This window comes from Rhinolophus hipposideros (genome assembly GCF_964194185.1).
Source record: "Rhinolophus hipposideros genome assembly, chromosome: X".
Classification (NCBI taxonomy): Eukaryota; Metazoa; Chordata; class Mammalia; order Chiroptera; family Rhinolophidae; genus Rhinolophus; species Rhinolophus hipposideros.
In genome coordinates, this window is record NC_138046.1 from 75,714,263 (window position 1) to 75,724,718 (window position 10,456).

Genomic DNA, 10,456 nt, shown 5'->3' on the forward strand with positions numbered 1-10,456 from the left:
ATCTGAAAAGAAGTTTAAATATTTGTAACATGAAATGAGAATAAAGAACTTAATTTTTACACTAAGAATTCTCTCATGGTAAAGTAACTTTATGTACTGTCACCTATCCTACCAATTGTTCTCAAACTCCAAGGTACATTGGAATCATCTGCAGTGCTTGTTTATAATTGTGAGTATCTGCAAGTAAATCGCAGAATATGTGAGTAAGTAGGGCTAGCATAGGGCCAAAAATTTACATTTAAAAAAATTTCTGAGCAGAAATCCATGTATTAATGTAAATTGGTTTCTCCATTCTTGTATTGAGAGATATTTGGGTGTTTTCCAGCTTTGGATTATTTAAAAGATACAGTGAAAATTCATTTTGTTTTTTCAATTAAAGCTTATTGGGGTGATAATTGTTAGTAAAGTTACATAGATTTTAGGTGTACAATTCTGTGTTACATCATCTATAAACCACATTGTGTGTTCACCATCCAGTGTCAGTTCTCCTGCTGTCACCATATATTTGATCTCCTTTACCGTCATCTACCACCACCCTCCTCCATTAACCTCTGGTAACCAGTAAACTATTGTCTGTGTCTATGAGTTTTTGTTTCTCATTTATTTGTCTGGTTCTTTTGTTGTTTTCGGTTCATATACCACATATCAGTGAAATCGTAGTTTTCTACTTTTTCTGTCTGACTTATTTCGCTTAGCATTATATTCTCAAGATCCATCCATGTTGTCACAAATTGTCCTATTTCATTTTTCTTACTGCAGAATAGTATTCCATTGTGTATATATACCACAACTTCTCTATACATTCATTTATCGAAGGACATTTTGGTTGTTTCCATGTCTTGGCCACCATAAATCATGCTGCAATGAACATTGGAGCACACTTGTCTTTATGTCTAAAAGTTTTCAGGCATTTTTGGTAGATAAGCAGAGGAGGGATTGCTGGGTCATATGGTAATTCCATTTGTAAATTTTGAGGAACCTCCATACTGCCTTCCATAGCGGCTGCACCAGTCTGCATTCCCAAAAACAGTGTATGAGGAGGGTTCCTTTTTCTCCACAGCCTCTCCAACACTTGTTACTATTTGTCTTATTGATGAAAGACATTCTGACTGGGGTGAGTTGATATCTCATTGTGGTTTTCATTTGCATTTCTCTGATGATTAGTGATGTTGAGCATTTTTTCATATGTCTATTTGCCATTTGTATATCCTCTTTGGAGAAATGGCTCTTCAGGTCCTCTGTCCATTTTTCAATTGGGTTGTTTGTTTTTTTGTTGTTGAGTTTCATGAGTTCCTTGTATATTTTGGATATTAGCCCTTTATCAGAGGCACTGTTTGCAAAAATCTTCTCCCATTCAGTTGGTTGCCTCATTATTTTGTCAATAGTTTCTTTTGCTGTGCAGAAGCTTTTCAGTTTCATATAATCCCACTCATATATTTTAGTTTTTACTTCCATTGCCTTTGGAGTCAAATTCATAAAATGCTCTTTGAACCCAAGGTCCATAAGTTTAGTACCTATGTTTTCATCTATGCAGTTTATTGTGTCTGGTCTTATGCTTAAGTCTTTGATCCATTTTGATTTAATTTTGGTACATGGTGAAAGATAGCAGTCCAGTTTCATTCTTTTGCACGTAGCTATCCAATTCTGCCAGCACCATTTATTGAAGAGGCTGTCTTTCCTCCATTGTATGTTTTTAGCTTCTTTGTCAAAAATTATCTGTCCATATATATGTGGTTTTATTTCTGGGTTCTCAATTCTATTCCATTGGTCTATGTGTCTGTTTTTCCGCCAATACAAGCTGTTTTGATTATTGTAGCCCTGTAGTATAAGCAAAAATCAGGGAGTGTGATACCTCCAGTATTGTTCTTTTTTTTTTTTTTTTTACTATTGTTTTGGCTATTCGGGGTCTTTTGTGGTTCCAACCAAATCTGATGATTTTATGTTCTATTTCTTTAAAAAATGCCATTGCGATTTTGATAGGGATTGCATTAAATCTGTATATGGCTTTGGGTAATATGGCCATTTTAACTATGTTGATTCTTCCAATCCATGAGCACGGAATGTCTTTCCATTTCTTTATGTCTTCTTCAATTTCTTTCAAAAATGTCTTATAGTTTTCAGCATATAAATCCTTCATATCCTTTGTTAAGTTTATTCCTAGGTATTTTATTCTTTTTGCTGCAATTGCAAAAGGAATTGTTTTTTTCTATTCCTTTTTCTGAGATTTCATTGTTGGTATATAGGAAATGCACTGGACTTTTGTACGTTGATTTTGTAGCCAGCAACTTTACTGTATACATTGATTGTTTCTAATAGCTTTTTGGTGGAGTCTTTAGGGTTTTCTAAATACAGCATAATGTCATCTGGAAAGAGTTACAATTTAACTTCTTCATTCCTAATTTGGATGCCTTTTATTTCTTTCTCTTGCTTGATTGCTCTGGTGAGGTTTTCCAACACTATGTTGAAAAGCAGAGGTGATAGAGGACACCCTGGTCGTGTTCCTCAACATAGAGCAAAGGGCTTCAGTTTTTCACTGTTAGTTTTGAGATTAGCTGAGGGTTTTTTATATACAGCCTTTATTATGTTAAGGTATTTTCCTTCTATACCTATTGTATTAAACGTTATAATCATAAATGAGTGTAGTACCTTGCCAAATGCTTTTTCTGCATCAATTCATGTCATCATATGATTTTTGTCCTGTATTTTGTTTATGTGATGTATCACTTTGATGGGCTTGCATATGTTGAACCATCTTTGTGCCCCTGGGATAAACCCCACCTCATCGTGATGAATAATCTTTTTAATGTATTGTTGCCTTAAATTTTCTTGAATTTTGTTTAGGATTTTTGTATCTGTATTGATCACATGTACTGGTCTGTAGTTTGTGTGTGTGTGGATGTTATCCTTACCAGGTTTTAGTATCAGGATAATGTTGGCCTCATAAAATGAGTTAGACAGCACCGTATCTTCTTTAATTTTTGGAAGAGTTTGAGCAGGATTGGTATTAGATCCTCTTTGAAGGTTTGGTAGAAATCACTAGTTAAGCCATCTGGTCCCAGACTTTTGCTTTTGGGAAGGTTTTGGATGACTGATTCAATTTCGTTACTGGTGATCGGTCTGTTTAAATTTTCCAATTTTTCATGGTTCAGCATAGGAAGGGTATATGTTTCTAAGAACTTGTCCATTTCTTCTAGGTTATTGAATTTGGTGGAAAGAAGTCCTTCAAAGAAGTCCTTGGATGATCCTTTGTATTTCTGTGGCATCCATGTTAACTTTCCCTCGTTTATTTCTGATTTAGTTTATCAGTGTCTTTTCTCTTTTATCTTAGTGAGTATAGCCAAGGGTTTGTCAATTTTTTTAATCTTTTCAAAAACCCAGCTCTTCGTCACTCTAATTTTTTCTATTGTATTTTTGTTTTCTATTTCATTTTGTTCTGCTATGATTTTAATTATTTCTTTTCCTCTGCTGACCTTGGATTCCATTTGTTCTTCTTTTTCTACTACTTTAACTTGTAATGTGAAGTTATTTATTTGCGATTTTTCTTGTTTCTTGAGATAGGCCTGCAATGATATAAATTTCCCTCTTACAACTGCTTTTGCTGGTCCCCCAAAATTTTGGTGGGATGTATTTTCATTGTCATTTGTTTCCATGTAGCTTTTGATCTGTCCTCTTATATCTTCTTTGACGTGGTCGTTCTTTAAAAGTATGTTGTGTAAGCTCCATGTATTTGTGGATTTTCCTGCTTTCTTTTTGCAGTTGATATCGAAATGGAAAGCCTTGTGATCAGATAATATGCTTGATATGATTTCAATCTTTTTTATATTTGCTGAAGCTAGTTTTATGTCCCAATATATGGTCTATCTTTGATAATGTTCCATTTACACTGGAAAAAAAAGTGTAGTCTGATATTTTAGGGTGAAGTGCTCTACAAATGACAATTATGTGCATTTCATCTAATGTGTCATTTAGGGCTGATATTTCTTTATTTATTTTCTGTTTGGATAATTTATCTATAGCTGTCAATGATGTATTTAGGTCCTCTAGTATAATTGTTTTTGGGTAAATTTCTCCCTTTAGTTCTGTTAGTAGTTTCTTGGTATATATCGCTGTTCTCAGAATGGGGGTATAAATATTGATGACTGTTATGTCTTCTTGTTGTATAGTCCCCTTTACCATTATGAAATGTCCATCTTTATCTTTTGTTACCTTTTTTACCCTGACGGCTGTTTCATCTGATATCAGTATGGCTACACCTCATTTTCTTTGGATATTATTTTCTTGGAGTGTCAATATCCACCCTCTCACTTCGATTCTATGTATATACTTCCACCTGAGATGTGTCTCTTGGAGACTGCATATGCTTGGGTTTAGTTTTTTGATCCACTCTGCTGCTCTGTGCCTTTTTATTGGTGAGTTCAGTCCATTTACAGTTAGGGTGATTTTTGATATGTGAGGATTTCCTGTCATTCTATCTTCAGTTTTCTGCTAAGGCCCTGTCTCCATTGTTTCTTTGCCTTTGTGTTGTTGTCTATTATTTCAGTGTGGCAGTATTCTATGTTTTTCCCCTCATTTCTTCTTTTACTACAGTATATGTTTCAAGTCCGGATTTTTTTTGAGTGGTTATCATTAATTTTATGGAAAAGAAGGTTTAATATTTAGAGTATTCCATCTTCTTCAGCATACTTACTTTCTCCATTCCCATATTGCACTTCAGGTCTTTACTCTCCCCATTTTTATGTTTTGGTTGCCACAAATTGTCCCTGTTAATGGCAGTCGAATAGCTTCCTTTAATATTTCTTATAATGCAGGTCATGTGTTAGAAAATTCCCTCAGGTTCTGTATGTCTGTAAAGGTCTTTATTCCTCCTTCATATTTAAATGTTATCTTTGCTGTGTATATTATTCTTGGATCATAATTTCTCCCTTTCAATAGTTTAAATATTTGGCTCTACTCCCTCCTGGTTTGTAGAGTTTCTGCTGAAAAATCTGATGATAATCTAATGGGATTTCCTTTGTAGGTTACCGTCTTCTTTTCCCTGGCTGCTTTGAGGAGTCTTTCTTTGTCGTTGATTTTGACAGCTTCAGTACAATGTGCCTTGGAAAAGGGCTTTCGGGTTGAAGTAATTAGGTGTTCTATTTGCTTTTTGGATTCGAGGATCCAGTTCTTTCCACAAGTTTGGCATGTTCTCATCGACTATTTGTTTGAATATACTCTCTGTTCCCTTCTCTGTTTCTTCTCCTTGTGGTATGCCCATTAGTCTTATATTGCTCTTTCTGATGGAGTCAGAAAGTTCTTGTCGATTTCTTTCATTTATTTTAAGTCTCGAGTCTCTTTCTTCTCCCATCCGTGTCATTTCCAGGTTTCTATCTTCGATGTCATTGATTCTTTCCTCCATCTCGTCAACTCTACTACCTAAGCTGGCTTCTTCATTATAATTTCTTCTATTGAGTTCTTAATCTCCAGAAATTCTATTGTTTTGTTGTTTTTTTTTTGTTGAAAATTTCAATCTCTTTGGTAAAATGCTCATTTTGTTCTTTGATTGTGTTTCTGAATTCATTAAATTCCCTGTCTGTGTTTTCTTGCATCTCATTGAGTTTTTTCAGATCTGCAATCTTGAATTCTCTGTCATTTAAGTCACATATTTCCATATTTTTAAGTTCATTTTCTGGAGACTTTTCATTTTCTCTCTGCATTGTCTTGTTACCTTGCTTATTCATGGCAATTAATGATTTAATATTTCTCTTCTTAGACATCTATAGGAGTGGGTACTGCAACAGGTTGATAAGAAGAGGTCTTTTTTGTTTTCCAGTATTTGTTGGTAGAATGTTTATTTTCTCTCCTACTGCAGCCTTTTATACTCTCTCACAGTGTAGTGTTATGTTTTCTGTGCACTATTCCAGCCTCTCACACAGTGGGGTAATTCCCTGGAAGATGGGCTTCTCCTTTGTGAACAGTTTGCCAGGGTCGTAGGATGCTGTGTCCATGTGGGGATGCGGAGAGCTTTTTAAGTTCCAAAGCTCTTCCTGCACCAGATTCAGAGCCCATGTGTTTCAGCAGTTCTGTTTACTCATGGAAGGGTCCGCCCAGATAGGTGGCGATGGGGTGGGTGGATTGTGAGAGGTGGCCCGGAGCAATGGTAGTGACCACCACCACAGCCAGTCCTCCTTCCACAGCTCCTTCCCCTTTGCCAGAACTAGTTGTTCTGGGAGTCTGTGTCCGTGGACCATTCTTCTCAGAACTGCAAATACTCTATTCTTTTTGACCTTACACAACTACTGTTGAGCTTCTAGCACTGGGCAGATAGGGGCAGGGAGAGCTCTGGGAGGGTAGAGAGGGAGCAGCTTGTCTCAGTACCTTAGGCTTTAGTTCTCTGTGGCAGTGAGGTCTTAAACCACTGCTTTCACCTTCTTCCCTCAGTTTTTGCTCCGAGGTGTCTTCCATGAGCATTGGGTTCAGCAGTGTTATATGCTATCACCTCAGCCTTGTGGGCCATAAACGGAGCCCTAGCAGTCTGAGTTATTCCCTCTCCCACAGCTGAGGTAGTTTTGGGATGCATTGAGCTCCTAGGTTTGTGTCTTTGCCTAAGCGGCCCTCTCTCCACACTTCTCCCTTCCCCCTTCCCTTGATCATGACATTTTCCCATCTTTAGGTTATTGCCATAGTGTGCCTCTTTGTCTTGCCTATCTGCTGTGCAGGGAGTCCTTTGTGGAGTTATTTTTTCAATTTGTTGTAAATTCCAGGGGAGATTTCAAGAGGCTCACCTCACATCGCCATTTTTATGACTGAAAATTCTTAAACAAGTCTTTTTGTGGACATATGATTTTATTTCATATGTATTCACGTAGAAGTACAAATGCTTTTATAAAGTAAGGATGTTTCTTAAGATGCTGCCAAACTCTTTTTAAAAGTGTTTGTTCAATTTTACAGTGTCACAAAGTATGAGAGCTCTCTGAACTTCAAATAATCATCAAAATTAGATTCTGTCAGAATTCTTAATGTATATATCATTCTTGTGAGTGTATGGTGATATATCATGTTTCACCGAAAATAAGACCTAGCCAGACCTTCAGCTCTAATGTGTATTTTGGAGCAAAAATTAATATAAGACCTGGCAGTATAGTATAGTATAGTATAGTATAGTATAGTATAGTATAGCATAGCATAGCATACCCAGTCTTATATTGTAGTAAAATAAGATGGGGGTTTATATTAATTTTTGCTCCAAAGAACCCATTTGGGTGTTGGTCCACGCAGATCTTATTTCCAGGATAACACGGTACAATTGTCATTTTAATTTGCATTGCTCTAATGATTGATGAAGTTGAACTTCTTTTGACATGCTCCTTAGTTATTCATAAGGCCAACTTTGAATTGTTTGTTCAAGTCTTACACATATTTTTACTGGATAGTGTGCAATTTTATTATTGATTTTATAAGCTATTTACATACATTTATATATTCCGGATATAAGTCTGCTTTCAGATATATGAGGTCTGACAATTAAGTTTGAGAATTCATCCTAGAAAAAATGCTACACACCTTGATGAATATCACTATGGTCTTCTGAGTAGTACTCATCTTGGGAAGCTATGAACCAATGTCAGCACCTAGTCTACTCTTCAAAGCAATTTTGGAACTTTTTTTTTTTTCTGGATTGGCCCACAGAGCTGTCATTATATTACCCTTGCTATCCTGAATATAATCAAATGTCTTCCTTTCAATATTTCTTTTTTCTTTGGGTAAAGAAAGAATTCATTGTGGGGAAGGTCAGGTGAGTAGGGAGGATGTTCCAATACAGTTAATTGTTTACTGGCTAAAAACTCCCTCACAGGCAGTGCTCTGTGAGCTGCTACATTGTCATGATGGAAGAGCCATGAATTGTTAGCGAAAAGTTTAGGTGGTTTAACTTTTTAATGCAGCCTTTTCAGCACTTACAAAGAGTAAACTTGATTAACTGTTTGTCCAGTTGATACAAATTCATAATGAATAATCCCTCTGATATTAAAAAAATGTTTGCAACATTGTTGCAACAAGTTTACAAACTTAATTGTCAGACCTCATATGCAATGTAAATATTCTTTAAAGTTCTTTTTTATTAAATTATTTAACGTGTTTTTATGTTTCTTCACAAATGGGGAATAATACTAAAGTACAGACAAAAAATAATCATAATGGTGTGACCAACATTATAGATATGGAATTATAAATTTAAAACATTTTCTGGTTTAAACAAATAAATCTGGTAGTCAACGTAGCTCTGCGGTGTTTCTGTATCTTGTAGGGCCGGTCTCTGTGTTCCTGACAATGCTCGCCTTTATCCATTTTTCCAGGTCATCCACACCTGCCTCCTCTTCCTCCCATGCATTCCATCAAAGATCCAGGGGGACCCCCAGGGCCTTTTAATCTTCCTCCACCAAAGTCACCTCCGTCCATGCCTTGTCTGCCATGGAAACCACCTCTGTCTCCACCACCTCTATTTCTGAACGTTGCACTGGGACCACCTCAGTCCATGAGGCTACCGCTTCCTCCTTGCATGCTGCAAAGGTCACTGCCTGAGGGTGGAAAGGGTGACAGAAGGTAGCCTTCAGGATTCAGGGCCTTACACTAGCTGCATTCTATTTTCTAGGCGAGGTTCTTGTTTCCACACCCCGGATTGTGGCACTGCTAGTCTCCAGCGTGGTGCTGGACATTTCTTCCTCAGGAGGGGTTCCCTTGATAATGCTGAGGTCCGTTGTGTATGTGTGTGGGGAGGGGCCTCTTCTGTCTCCTCCATGGCCTCCCATATGATCCCTGTGCACCCCCAGGACTTCCTGGGCCTCCTGGACCTCCACAGAGTGGCAGCAGCATCGCCCAAACCCCCACATTCTGTTCATCAGAGGCTTCTTCTGAGCAAGAGAAACTTTAACTTTGCTCCCTTGAAAATATTTCCCATCAAACCACTCCACAGCAGCTTTGGCAGTCAGCGGATCTTCATAGGACACTGCAGTATCACCTTTGGGCTTTCCTGTTTCCTTGTCCAAGTACATATGGATCATGGGTTGTCCAGTTCTCTTGTTCATTTTAACCACTCCACACTGTTTAAAGAAATCTGCTAGATCATTCAGAGTCGCATTGTCATTTAATCCTTGTGCATAAACTGCACTGTGATCAGAGTCTTCATCTGGATTGACTGGTGGGCCTAGATCAAGATCTGGTCCTTTTTCTATGGGTCCAGCAGGCTTATCAAAGCCACCTCACTCTCCAGCCCTCATTCCACCTGGTCTTCCTCCCCACCCACCTCTGATCATGCCTCCATGATCAAATCCTCTTCTTCTCCTGCCCCAGTCATCAGGGCTACTCATGCTCCAATTCTCTCCTGGTCTGGAGAATCCTCCAGACTCCTGCCCATAAACACCCATGCTACTGGGTGAACTGTGCTGCCCGTTGTTGCTGCTCTGTTGGTTATATTGACTTGGAGCCTGGCTGTAGGATCCAGTTTTTTTTTTTTTGTGGGGGTAACTTGTGGGTGGCTGATGTCCATAGTTGATTTGTTGACCATAGCTACTCTGCTGTTCATAGCTGGTCAGCTGCCCATAGATGTTGTGCTGAGAGTAACTGCTCTGATCATAATTAGTCAGCTGTATAGAGGAATAGATGGTAGGTGGGTAGGGATTGTGGTGCCATGACTGGCTACACAGGGTAGCTCCCATGTACCTGGGGATAACTGTAGTTACTCTGTCCATATCCCAGGCTGGGATGGTTGTAACCCCCTGTGCTAGATTGAGGTTGACTAGTCTCAGAGGGTTTGTTACCATCCTGTAGTCTTGCAGGCGCAGTGGCTGCTGATTGTTGACCATAAGCATGGTAAGCAGGCTGAGTGCCATATGCAGACTGAGCTGCATAGGAAGTCTGGGTGGTAGATTCCATAGCAGTGGTGGTATCATAAGCACCAGCACTGTACCCCTGGACAGGCAGACTATGCCTGGAGGGCAGTTGGAATAATATAACCTGTAGGAGGTTGTCTATAAGGAGTTGCATAGGCTATCTGCCTATAGGTTGCAGTGGTCTGAGCCTGGGTATAGCTGACATCAGTAGGCTGTCCATAGGTTCCATGACTTTGTTGCCCATATACCTGGGAGGTCTGTACATATCCTTGAGTGGGCTGGATGGTGTAAGCCCTGCAGCCCTGCTGGGCTGTAGCTTAGCTATGGGTACTGTAATCCATGGATGTCATTTTCTTTATATATAAATTCTTTATAATTTGTTTTTTCAGCTATATTAAGGAATAATTAACAAAATAAAAATAAAGTATAAATGAATTGATATACATACATATTGTAAAATGATTACCATGATCAAGTCATATCCATCACCTCACTTAGTGAAATCATTTTGTGTGTGTGTTTGTGTGTGTGTGAACCTATTCTCAGCTAATTTCAAGTATGAAATGCCATATTATTAACTATAGTCATCATTA

At 38.2% G+C, this 10,456-nt stretch overlaps 1 pseudogene across 1 annotated transcript; it reads right to left on the bottom strand.

Annotated features, from left to right (window-relative positions):
* Positions 1 to 8,208: 8,208 nt before the first annotated feature.
* LOC308495059 (RNA-binding protein EWS-like) lies at positions 8,209 to 10,213 on the bottom strand (annotated as a pseudogene). The gene is made up of 2 exons: positions 8,863 to 10,213; positions 8,209 to 8,536 (listed from the first exon to the last, which is right to left on the bottom strand). The product of its transcript is annotated as an RNA-binding protein EWS-like (transcript).
* Between the last annotated feature and the right edge of the window lie 243 nt (positions 10,214 to 10,456).